The 13652-nt window shown below is 39.9% G+C and overlaps 1 protein-coding gene across 6 annotated transcripts in view; it reads left to right on the forward strand.

The window, feature by feature from the left end:
* CHL1 (cell adhesion molecule L1 like) overlaps positions 1-13652 on the forward strand; it is a 325279-nt gene that overhangs the window by 95541 nt on the left and 216086 nt on the right. For 5 of the 6 annotated variants that reach the window (XM_089519748.1, XM_089519774.1, XM_089519736.1 and 2 more), the window contains exon 2: positions 1014-1106. The exons of the other annotated variant lie outside the window; for it this stretch is intronic. The gene's annotated coding sequence lies outside the window, so the exon portion shown is untranslated. The remainder of the gene's footprint in view (positions 1-1013; positions 1107-13652) is intronic. 6 annotated transcript variants of the gene reach the window in all.

A 13652-nucleotide genomic window follows, 5' to 3' on the forward strand; every position in this document is an offset into this window, starting at 1 on the left:
CCAGAAGCAGTAACGCTGGTGTAACAAGGGAATTATATATTCCCAATGTATGTAATAAACAATCTCCTTATGGTGTTACCAACACCTTTGTAAAGACAGTCCTACAAACAGTATGTTACAGTAGTAAGAAAAGAATGTAGCTAGGATGTTACAGTATTACTTAAAACATACAATGTTGGGGGACTTTTAAAAATATCATATGATCCTATAATTGAATTCTATGATTGTATGAGCCTTCCGAATTTATTTATTTGTTTATTTATTTATTTATTTAAAAGATTTATATCCCACCTTTCTCCCAAAATGGGATTCAAGATGTCTTTAACAGATACAGAGTTTTTGAAATGTTACTTTTCCAACCTCTGAACTAGCAATGTATATAAAATGCAGACAGTTAGATTTTTGAAATTATTATTACTGTTTTTATTAACTAAGCGCTGTCCATCAAATATGGTATATAAATTATCATAGAAATGCAAAACATGTAGGTTCAGATTTAACTATGATAGTTGAGGAACACAGGCAAAAAGAACGATGTTGGGTGAGTGAATGACCATATGAATGGTGAAGGGAGTTTTGGAATGTGGTATGTGCTATTGCTGTTGATAAATTTGAGTGGTTTCAGTTGGTTTCAGATATAAATCTCTTAAATGTAGTAGATGCCCACTAGTGGGGTTCTGTAATTTCTGTTTTTAATCTGTTCTGTAAACCTTGTCCACCATTCATATGTTTTTCCTCCCACTCTGGCTTTGCATTTAACTTCAACCTTCAATGGCCATAGTTAGAAGTGAACTTATCACCTCATCACCATACCCACAAATTTTGCATTTCTATGGCTATTCATATAGTCTGATTATAAAGGTTCTTCCTGGGCAACACTTCACTCCATGCATCCGAGGAAGTAGAACAAGTCTAAAATGATTATGCTACAACTTGTTTTGAATTAGTTTCAAAATTGTTACAAGATCCCTTACTGTGATTCTGTTAATAGTTTATTTTTGCTTATTTTTTAGTTTGTTGCAAATTCCTGTGAAATGAAAAGAGTAAAACAGATCTGAGAGTGTCATTTGATCAAGTGCTAGAAACAGAAGAAACTGACATCACTGGTTAGTATATTTACATCTTATTTATTTATTGTGTATGTTTGTGTTTAGAGGCATGAAAATTATCTCACCACAGTACTGATAATTAGATCCACAGAAATCAACTTCAAGTGACAGTTTTTCTACAGGTTCTCCTGCACATATATAGTGCGTCCTCGCCTTACGTGGGGGATCCGTTCCGGATCCCTCCACGTAAGGCGAATTTCGCCTATGCTTGAGCCCCATTGGAAACAATGGGGCTCGTGCGCGGCGGCGCAGTGGTGCGGGTGCACGCAGGGCGCAACGGACGCGCACGCTCATTCAATTGAATGGGACGTGCCGCCCCTTCCGCCCCGCGCGCGCACCGCGGCTTGAACGCGTATACTCAAGGCCGCATATGGCGCGCCTGCGTATGGCGTGGGCGCACTGTACAAGGAGACTTTCATTGATCCTAGATCAGGGACCCATTCACATGACACAATTTTAGCAATATGTTACCACTTTTAACTGGCATAGTTGAGTCCTGTGGAGTCCTGATACTGGCATTTAGGGAAGGGCAATTTAGGAGAGTGTATTTAGAAGTCTCAACCAGATTACAAATCCTAGGATTCCATAGGATATTGCAATGACAGTTAAGGTGGCATACGTTGCTATAATTGAGTAGGGTGAAGAGGCCCCAACTAACAATGGTCTGTCTAGAGCTTATTCTGCCTGTTTTTTAATTCATCCTCTCCCCATGAAGTAAGTGCATGGGGGAAAAAAGATAGTTTGATTGTGGACTACCAAAGTGGAATCTTTCTGTAGATTAACTGGATTGATAATAGACAGTGTATACTAGAAAATTCTCTATGTTAGGACTGATATGACAGTAAACTTGACTTGCCCATTTATGAGCCACTCAAAAGTCGACAAAGTAAACTGTTCTTCAAAGTATTTAACTGAAACTCTGAGCTTTAGCTCATGCAAGCCAAACTTCAAAAAATTTCCTTGCTTGAATGTTCAAGTATTTCATGCAAGGAAAAATAAATAAATTGGAGGATAGTTGAATGTCTCTCTGCCTAAATTAGAATCTGCTACTCTGGTCTATGAAATTTAAAATGCTTCAGAGTATTTACTTTGCAGGCTAGATTGCAAATTAGTGAAATTAGGTGTTAAGAGGAGAAAAATGGTTCCTCTTATATAGCAAATAGTTTAGCTCTTTGACACCTAAGGGGGCTGGGAGCATAACTTTGAAACTTACCTTTACAATAAATGAATGTAAGTGATATGCTGAAGTCATCAAAAGCTGAAAATTGGAAGGATGAAACACTTGATGCTGGAACATTATCTTACCATTGCTACTATAAAAACTAGCATCAAGAAGTACTGACCATTTAAAAATAATTTACTGTAAGTATTCACTGTTAAATAACCCAAATGGAATGAACTGTACTATCCTTTGGACAATTCCTGCTCTAGATGCAAAATATTTTGTAAAATGTCAATGATATGAAAAATACAGAGCTTTTCTTATGCAAGTTTATCTGCTATTTTGATCTCTTCAGTATTGTTGGATTTCTTTGGATGAACATCAACCCCTATTTGGCTCATTGCTGGCTTCTTTACTTTGTGAATGTTCAGGACTGTATGATTGGCTCTTCTGTGCTGCATGATTATAGCTGTACAAGAAAAACTTTAAAGAAATTGGCTCTAATGGAAAGCACAGACAATATTATGAAATGCTTTCCCTTATAATTAGTTCTAGTCAAGTGAAGAGAAAAGTTTGAAAAAATAATGCATGTGATCTGCTTTTCCATCTTAGTTCTGCTTTGGATGGGATGGTGATTGTTGTTAGGCAGAAAAATGGAGTTGACATTTGCATTATCCTGAACTTTTGAGATTTGGCTGGAAAGGATTCAATTTCAGATTTGTTTCATTTTGAAAGGCCATTGAATACAAAACCTCTGTCTTGGTAATGATGTTGCCAAAAAGGGTTATGTTATGAAAGAGTAGGCCTGACACCACCAAATTATTTATCTGAAATTAGTGCCTTTTCTCCATAGTCTTCCAGAATAGTGTCTAACTCTTGCTGACTATTTTACAGTAGAAACACAAAAGACCCTTGTCATTGTTACAAAAGATATCTATGAATTTTCTTGCTTTTGTAACTGCACTGAGATTATTTACATAACATGAGAGTAAAATGGCCTTGTTGTAATGTCCACCGTAAAAAAAAAGGCTCTTCTTAAATCGTATGCAGCAATTTGCATTTAAGATGTCACTTTTGGGGTTTTCTTTTGTCCTACTTGCCAGCCATTACTAATGCAAACAATAACTCTGAAGGAATGTGAGCCAAAAACTATTGTTCTTTATTTTTCTGCATCAGGTTGCCAACTTCTCCCTTTTCTTTCTACCATCTCCAGTTTGTAAACTTCATTTACTTTTCAAATACATTGTTTATTAAAAGTTAATAAGGAGTAGGGTGTTAATATAAGAGTATTTCATTCTTGCAAATGAATGATACAAATAATGTTTAATATTTCTGTATTCACACATGCCAAAGTGTTTTGGGAAATTATTTCCACAATATAATGATGTTTCCAGAAAGCCACAAGTGTTTTTTGTGAAAGGCTACTGTTTTCTATGGGGGGAAAATGCAATCCTGAACAACAAAAATATTGCACAAGAAACAGCAATTTTGCACAAGAGTTCCATGCTTTGTGCAGGATTATTATTTACTGTGTGATATTGCTGGCTTTTGTGCAAAAAAAAATTACTAATATGTTACTTCTTGTGAACAAGCAGTTTTGCACAAAAAACACAGGTGGCTGCCTAGAAAAAGTGTTCTTGTGTGTACGTACCCTCACAATTCTCATGTAGTCCCTCTGGCATTTACTTCTATACAGAATAAGTTTCTGGAACAATTTGTGACATGAGAATACTTGCCACTGTTTTCTTCTTCCTGACTGGGTTTCCCAAGTGTTGGGAAACCCATTTTTCAGCCAAGAAAACAAGTGGCAAATATTAATTCCTTTCTTATAAGCATTTCAGTTGTAAAACACGGATCTACCACAAACATATCAATAAACAAATAGCTGCACTGGAGAATTCCTAATCATGTTTGAGCCTCACAGTATTTGTAGAGCATTTCTTGCACAACTGAATCACTGCATCTTTCCTGACTCTCTCCTTCCTAGCAAGAAGTGAGTTCTGGAAATATCAGGGGTAGAGCACATGCTTGGCATGCAAGGGCTGCTGGGGCTACAGTCCAAAAACTAGAGGTCTGTACTGTACCCATCCTTGTTTTGCAAGATGAGTCTTACACAGATGTAATAACATGAACATTGCTGAGTGAGAGAACTGAACCTTGCCCTCTATTCCTGTAACACAAAACCAATAGTGATATGGCATTTTAAATCAATGAGCAAGGTAATTATCAAAAGAAAGGGAAAAGAAAAGAAAAAGAAAGTTTACTTGTACATTTTGTAACACATAAAGGCTTTTGTTTTCTATACAACCCATTTTCTTCTTCAGCCAATTCATTCACTCAAAGGCAAGTTTAGAGAACATGTTGTCCCCATCCCAATCGGTTCTGTCTCAGCTGCCTTGTTTTCTCTTTCTCCCTCTCTCTTTTATATGCAAATTCCCAACAGCATTTAAACAGTTTCCAGTTGCTCAGACCTTTCTAATGACCCATGCTCTGCCTGACCAGAGCATGAACCCTTGGCCTGATCATTCATAGAGGTATTTCCCCTCCCATGAAAATAAATATCTGCTATAATAAAGCTACAGAGCACATTGTTAAATGCATGGTCTTTTGTATGAAAAGCTTCTTTTTCCTCCCTGTTAAGGTTAATGTGGATTGTACAAATCACTGTTTGTGCTGAAATGAGCTTTCAGAAATCTTTGTGAGTTCATACCCTTGATCTTTCCTCCCCTTTTCTATCCTTTCTTCTTCCATATCTTTTGAAAGGTACCTTTCATCAAATATTTGCTGTTGGTGTTTTAAGCTGTGATGTCCAATTGTGTGCTTTCCAATTCTAAGCATATTTCATGCTGTTGTCAGTGTGAGGCATCACAACATTCTTTGTCTTCCTGTTTAAGAAAGCTAAGCAATTTGGTTAAAGAAGTGGCTTTGGCGATAGGACCGAGTCATTAAAAATTAGCTGATCTTGGATAAATAAAGGTCCAGTACACACACTTCATAAAGATATAATAACTGTAATATGAAATTAATCAATAATGCATGATGGGAGAAGGACTCTAGACAGATCCTCTGACTCCCTCATCTCTTAAAATGGGACTTTACTGAAAGCATCTTACAAGAGCAAGTGACCTTGAAGGGGACAAATGGCATTTTTATATTCCAGTGTGTTTCTACATCTCTTTCAGGTTAGGAGGCTTGAAGTAGATGGATGTGTGTCATTGAACAACATAAGCAGCCACTTGTTTTCAGCATATAAAGAGCCAGGCAGCCCTACAATTTTGAATGCTCCCCCCCAAAAAAAAATTTCTCCCTCTCTAGTTTACAGTGAAAGGAAGTATTTATGTATGTATATATGTATGTATGTTCTTGTGCCTAAGGAAAGCTGGTTTCTGCTGGCTTTTTGATTTGCCATGTGCTAATACTTCAAACCTGGGTACCTAATTTGCATACAATTGGCCCTCTGTAGCCATGGATTCTGTATCTACTGATTCAGCTGATATCCACCAAAAAGGGAGTTTGTTGCTCTGGTTAAACCCACATGTTCACACCAAAAGGATGAAAATATATAGTTTTATTTGCTACAGCAAATAGGTGTCAGTGGTTTAATGATCCAGAAACATCTGACACAAAGGAAAGGAACAGACATACAATCATATTATATATTTCTATATGATAATCACAAAGCATCCTATCTCTACGTAAACACAGTGTCAATTAGCTGGCCATATTTCTGGAGTATGCATACTAGGCAGGTCATATATTTTTATCCCATTATGACCCCAAAAAGGCAGATACTTCTTGGTAGGGAGGTGTGTGTTAGTGTTTGTGATGTCAACAAAACTCTGTACGATCTTGTGGGACTATAGAGTAATGACTTGGGGAGCTGTAGAGTGATTCTATATGCAGGCACAAGTTATCTATCCTGTTTCCATTAGGCCTTGCAGTCTGGCTCCTACAACCTTCCATTCTCTGTTCTGGCAGGTTGACACAGTCAGGGTCACTAGCTATATCTTGAAGAACTATTGGAAGGAGTAGGAAAACACACATACATTTTCCTATTCATATTGGAAAGATATTTCCATACTGGTCTCAAATACTGCTTCCATTTTTCCCATTGTTCCTTGTCACAACAATCCACAGCTTCAAAATATCTTTAACAAATTAAAAAAAAACAACACCTCGATTTTTCCATATTTATAAGGTACACTATTTTATTTTGCCATTGTATATAATGGGATTTGACAAACCACAGATTTTGGTATCCGCAATGCTTCAAGGTAGGTGATGGTATGAAAGTTCACTAAAGGTAGCATACAGTGGATACCAGGTGACCACTGCCTTATATAAACCTGTGCATTTGTTCTTGCATTCTTTTTCTACCATTGTACTGTGCCCCCTTACTTTACACAGGGGATCCATTTCAGACTCCCCTGTGTAAAGCAAATACTGCCTATGCTCAAGTCCCATTTAATTGAATAGGGCTCATGCATGTGGTGGTGTGGTCACGCAGCAGCATGCGCGCACCATGGGCACGCACCCCTTTAGTCCCTATGAGATGCGCCACCCCTTCTCCCTGCGCGGCTTTCAGCGTATGCCTAAAGCCACATAAAGTGCACCTGCATATTATGCAAGCACACTGTATTTTGGCGCTGGTACCATTTATATAGTGAACTCTGAGGGAATCATTATGAAGTAATGGTTAGAATGCTGGGCTGAACTTCATATCACTGTTTGCTCAGTGGATTTACCAGGTGACCTTCCTTATATGGTTGCTGATGGGATTAATGGAGAAAGGTAGGCTATGTGGAATGGCCATATACATTGCTGGTGTGGTATAATTATTACTGATGATGATAATGACGGTGATGATGATCCCATACGTAGACATTTACTTATCTAGTGGTATTCTCTTCAGATTGCTGCAGTTTATGCCATCAGCATTTGTTTGTTTATTTACTCCATGATAAACAATGCTACAATGTAGGTGAGGCTGTGGAAGTTCACTAAAGGTAGCATAAATAAATCTTCTATAGATAGTACCTAACACTGGCCAAATTAGCTAGTAGCATAAAGATCTTTACATCCCTTCTTCCGTGTTTTCAAACAGTATTTCATGCCCAGGATGGTTAGTGGCATGTTCTGCTACTGCTGATTTTTCTGGCTGGCCCAGTCTCGTCAAGGAACACAAGAGGCACTGCATCCTGGGCATAAAATACTGTTTGAAAACACTGAAGTTCTGGACCATGCCAACCACTACCATGTCAGGATGCACAGGGAAGCCATTGAAATCCACAAACACCTGGACAATTTCAACCGCAAAGAAGAAACCCTTAAAGTGAACAAAATTTGGCTACCAGTCTTGAGGAATAGCAAAATAAGGACTCAGCAAATGCAAATAGGAAACCACTCAGAGTCAGGGGCATTCCCAGCAGATAATGATCACCAATTAGCAGACATTAATCGTCTTTTGCATTAGCCTCCCAGCCTCAGGCCAGCCATCAACACAGAACAATACACATGCCAATCCCCCCTGCATTCCCAGGCTCACACAGTATATATACACCCAATTTTTCCAGGCAAAGCATTCTTTGAAGATGCCAGCCACAGATGCTGGCGAAACGTCAGAAAGAAACTCTGCTAGAACATGGCCACATATCCTGAAAAACCCACAAAAACTATGCACAATTTTTTGTTCCTTTGGTTGGCCCCCAGAAAAAGTGTTTATGAGCTCAAATGGGTCCACTGGCATCTATTGAGGTTTGGGGGCAGAGGGGTCATGGGCTGTGTGGGATACAATTTCCACCCGTAGTGGAACATTCATCTTTCCTGTGCTTTCTCTTTTCCCCCTTTCCAGAACAGTTCCAGTTTAATTTCTTTAAATTAAAACTTTAATTTCTAAATTTCTACAATCTGTTTTCCTCTCTTACAGTTTAATATTCATGCACTTACCTAGGTATTTTTTTTTTTTTTTTGGTCAGGAAGTGGCATTGTGTCTATTATGGTTATGTTGTTATTTTACACAAGGTCACCTCTCCTGTTATACTGAGGACTGAGGGAGGAAAACACACCAACCCACATAGATGGGCGTATATTAATCTTATGTCTTCATGTAAATGGTTTTCTTTAGTAACTACCAGTATTTTCCCCTCATTACCCCTCATTCAGCAGCATAACCTTGTCCCAAGAAGTCAGATCAGACTTACTGAGGAACTGGTGCTCTATAAGGCTACAAGAACAGATGGTGTGAAGACCTCCCACGGCCCCTTTCAATAGCTTTCCAGAGGTTCTCACAATTCATCTTGGTGAACAATGCTTTGTAGGAGACACAACACCTCCCATGGTGCTGAATAGATCAGCAGCACAAATCTTGAATTGTACATTACTTTGGATTCTACATTAATAGCAGGACCTGCAAGAAATATTGGGTTGCTTGTCCATTTGTCCTCCTGTGGCTTGTCAACACAATGAATTGGCCACGGGTCATACATGTTGTGATAGCTGCTCAATTTTGAGGGAAAAAATAGTACACAACATTGTAGTGATAAGAAAGAAATCTGTGTTTGTCATTTTTGTGAAACTATCTTGAACAACTATTTATTTATGGGAACAAACATTATTGAAATAATATGTTTCAACTTTTTTTTTAAATAGTATGTTTATTGCACACAAAAGCATTTAGCCCCAAGGTCTTCAAGAATGAACCTCCAAAGAAATTCTTTTGCCATAGATTTCCAATATTACATTTCTCCTGTCTTCATTAAGCAATTGGTTTTGGAAAACAAAACAAAGCAAACATTGCAAAGGAAGAGAGGGAACTAGGGACAAAGGAAACATTGCAAAGAAGGAGAGGGAATTAGAAATATGGAGTATAGATTTCTGCAATAGAAATTTCAGGTGGGAAGAGTTGGAAAACAAAATGAAAACACATGAGACATAAGAGATGACCCTAGAGGGCAACTCTGGAATGATAGATATTCCAGTGATGAACATCAATAGAAAATTATTATCGCTAATGGTTAATTTTACAAGTTTAAATGTAATTTAGCAATCCAAGGACAAATTTTAATGACAAGGACATTTTGTGATCAGTGTTCCTTGGGGGTGGACATTTGAAGCTGCATGAATAAATAGTTTCTCTCCCCCTCCCCATATTGTTTAATTCCAGATGAATCATCTGAGTATTACTTTTGGAGACTGAAGCACTGTCATAGTATTGCCATTTTTAAAAATGAGACAAAAAACAATTGCATGGCAGATACCAATTCAGTGTATGTAACCCATGGCCACTGGGTTCTAGAATCCTTGTCAGCATCATTGCCAAATGCTAACAGCTGTCTGGTAGCAAAAGAGAGGTTATGTTGTGTTCGGTATGTCCTACTAGATGGTTTACAGTGTAGCTTAGCAAATTCAAGGATATGCAAGTGGATGGAAACAGACTAGGGAAGAAAATTGTCCTGTTAACAACTTGTTTGTACTATTCTCATATCTTTTGGGGGGCGAGATGGTCCATGTACCTGTGCTTAGTCTAGCTTGGGACTGGTTTGTGCACCAAATCAAAGAATTGATTTGTTTTCTCTCCCTAACTAAATCTGTTGTTAGAGGTTCAGAGATAAAGTTAGGGACTTGGCATAAAGTATAACTTTTCAGCCCTGTGTAGTAGTGTGAGGTGCAGAATGGACTCTGAGACATCAGGTTTCAAATCTCTGCTTAGCTATGGAAGCCACTGGGTGGCCTTTGACAAGTCATACTTTCTCAGCCTTAGAGAAGACAATGGCAAACCCCCTCAGAACAGCTCTTCCAAGAAATCTGATGGTCATGATAATCATAAATCAAAGCCAACTTGAAGACATATAACAACAATAACAGTAGCAGCAACAGCAGCAGCATAATCTTGTTCATTCATTCATACATTCATTCATTCACGAGCATAATCTCAGATCTACTTTGTTGACCCTGCAAATATGTATTTCACTAGATTGGTTCTTCTTGAGACCAACTAGGAAGAAGTACCTTCACTCTAATAATATCACTGTAGTGACATTAGTGTGCAGTCACTTACAGAGGAATAGACCAAGATTGCTTTGGAAATACAAAAATTATTTTTTCTTTAAAAAGAAATCTTCATCATCACTTTTTTCCCTGGCGGTGTTGAGAGATAACCATTTTCAACGGCATGGAAAATGCATTAGAGTTATTAATGTTATTACTCAAGCAGAGGTAATAATGTACAAACAGTCATCTCGGCAGTGTAATGGAAATATGATTAAGTTTGGAAAGGGGAGAAAATATGAACATACTTTTTGTTAGATTTGTTGTTGATGATGTTGTTGTGTACTTTCAAGTAGTTTCTGACTCATGGAGACCCTAAAGCAAACCTATCATGGGGGTTTCTTGGCATGATTTGTTCAAAAAGCGGCCGCCTGGCTGGACGGGCAGGCTGCTTTGCTGCTAGAAGCGGCGGCAAAACTACAAGCACCAGAGTCCTCTGGGGCTTGCCCCGGCTCCTTATTGGTGTGCGGGGCAGAAGGGCTGTCTCTCCACCCTGCGATGCTCTAGGAGCCGGGCTCTATGGTCTGGGAGTTCTGGTCCTCCAGGGAAGCTCATTGGGCAGTTGCCCTGGAGGAGGAGTCTCCCTGACCACGTGGTCTGGGGGCGGAGCGAGGGCCTATTTAAGGCCGCGCTGCCGGCTCTGGCCCTCAGTCGGCGCTTGGCTTCGGTTGAGGGCGGAGCCAAGCTGGAAGGGAGGAGGCGCTGGGGTGCTTCTCCCACCCACCCACCGCTTGGTTCTGGGCTTTTTGTCACAACTTGTGGGCGGCAGCATAGGCCAGGATCTGCACGGTGTGGCACCAGGGCTACGGAGCTCTGGTTTGGGAGTCAGTCGGGACCCGGGGGCGAATAGGGCAGGCGTATGGCCATTCCGGGGCCATAATGTGAGAGCGCCTCCCGGTGACTAGGTGCTTAGCGAATATGTGAATGCATGGCAGAGTTGTGGCCAAGTGGTGTACCTTAGCACCTAGGTCATCCCAATGCCTGGTGGGGACCAGGCTTTTGCTAATCAGACAAACATGGGGTTGTTTGATTTCGCAGATCCTGACCTCATGCTTTGTGCCAACCCTACCAATTGTTTGCTAATTAATAAAATTGTGGCCTTTCCTCCAGCTTGGTCTCCTGTGGTTATTTGGCAGCAGCATCTGAGGCAAAAGGAGTTTGCCATTGCATTCCAATATGATTTGGGCTGTGTCAATAGGAGTACAGTATCTACATCAAGGGAATCATAGGCCTGTTACAGACTGCCAAAATAAAGCTGCTTCGGGTCTCTTTGGAAGTATGTTATTTAAATGATGCATGGGTCTTAAGAGTCCGGAGGTCGCGCCAAAGCCACACTCCATTCCTAAGCACTTTGGTGCAGCTTTGGTGCAGCTTTGGTGCAGCTTCCAGATTCTTAGGATGCATGCATCATTTAAATAGCATACCTCCAAAGAGACACAAAGCAGCTTTATTTTGGCAGTCTGTAACAGGCCATAGAATCATGGAATCATAGAGTTGGAAGAGGCCATAAAAGCCATCCAGTGCAACTCCTACCATGCAGGAAATCTAAATCAAAGCATCCCCGACAAATGGCCATCCAGCTTCTGTTTAAAGACCTCTAAGGAAGCAGACTTCACTACATGCCAAGGGAGTGTGTTCCACTGTCAAACAGCCCTTTCTGTCAGGAGGTTCCTCCTAATGTTGAGGTGGAATCTCTTTTCCTGTAGCTTGCATCTATTGCTCCAGGTCCTAGTCTCTGGAGCAGCAGAAAACAAGCTAGCTCCCTCCTCAATATGACATCCTTTCAAGTATTTAAACAGGGCTATCATATCACCTCTTAACCTTCTCTTCTCCAGGCTAAACATCCCCAGCTCCCTAAGTCGTTCCTCATAGGGCATGGTTTCTAGGTCCTTCACCATTTTAGTCGCCCTCATTTGGACACGCTCCATTTTCTCAACATCCTTTTTAAATTGTGGTACCTAGAACTGGACACAATATTCCAGGTGGGGCCTGACCAAAGCAGAATAGAGTGGCACTATTAATTAATAGTACCACTCTATTCTACTTTGGTTGGACCTCACTTGAAATACTGTGTCCAGTTCTGAGCACCACAATTCAAAAAGGATGTTGACAAGCTGGAACATGTCCAGAGGAGTGTGATCAAAATGGTGAAAGATCTGGAAACCGTGCCCTATGAGAAGAGAGTTAGGGAGCTCGGTATGTTTATCCTGGAGAAGAGAAGATTAGCTGTTAACACAATAGCCCTGTTTAAATATTTGAAGGGATGTCATACTGAGAACAGAACAAGCTTGTTTTCTGCTGGTGCACAGACTTATTATTGTTATTATTAAAATATTTATTTGTATCCCACTCATTTCCTAAAACTGGGACCCAGAGCAGTTCATAATATTAAAAGAAAAGTACAATTAAAAACATACAAAGTGATACATTAAAATACAATTAAATTATTACACTATTAAAACAGATTGGTTGTTAAAAGAATAAGATACTGTTAAAATATATATTAACATTTAAAACACTTTAAAACAATACAACACCCCAGCCTGTTCTTTAAAACCTTTCTGTTTCAAAAGTCTGTCTGCATAAGAAGGTTTTAACCTGCTGGCAGAAAGACAACAAGGAGGGGGCCATTCTGACCTCCCTGGAAAGGAAGTTCCAGAAGCTAGAGGCAGCCACTGAGAACGCCCTTTCCCATATCTCCATCAACTGTGTTTGTGATGGTGGTGGGATGGAGAGAAGGGGCTCTCCTGAGTATCTCAGAACCTGGGCTGTCTTATACAGGGAGATGCGGTCTGCCAAATAGCTGGACCTGAGTCATATAGGACACAGACTAGGGACCCTATTGCATAGGGCTAAAAACTCAGCTTACCTTTCCTGAATTCAGTCCGAATACAGGAGGAAACCAGGTGTTTTCACACATAAATCACCTCTGAGTCATCACCTGAGTCCATCCCGGGTGCAGTCTGGGCCCTGTAAGCCACTTGAGCAGCTATTTTTGGAAGTCAGATAACACCTGGCTTCCTCCCGAATTAGGAGTGAATTTGGGAATGGTAAACCAGGGTTTTAACCCTATGCAATAGGGTTCTAGGACACAGAGTAATGGTTTTTAGCTAAGGAAAACAGGTTCCACCTAAATACTAGGAAGAACTTCCCTCAGAGAGTGGTGGAGTCTCTGTCTTTGGAGGTTTTTAAACGAAGGGTGGTTGGCCATCTGTTGGGAGCGCTTTGCTTGTGTATTACTGCATGGTAGGGGATTTGACTGAATGACAATTGTAATCACTTCTAACTTTGTAATTCTGTGATTCTTCTGAGGCTTAGAGAGTGTTACTTGCCTA

This window comes from Sceloporus occidentalis, unplaced genomic scaffold (genome assembly GCF_023333645.1).
Source record: "Sceloporus occidentalis isolate IW3139 unplaced genomic scaffold, rSceOcc1.0.p SCAF_1, whole genome shotgun sequence".
In the NCBI taxonomy this organism is placed as follows: domain Eukaryota; kingdom Metazoa; phylum Chordata; class Lepidosauria; order Squamata; family Phrynosomatidae; genus Sceloporus; species Sceloporus occidentalis.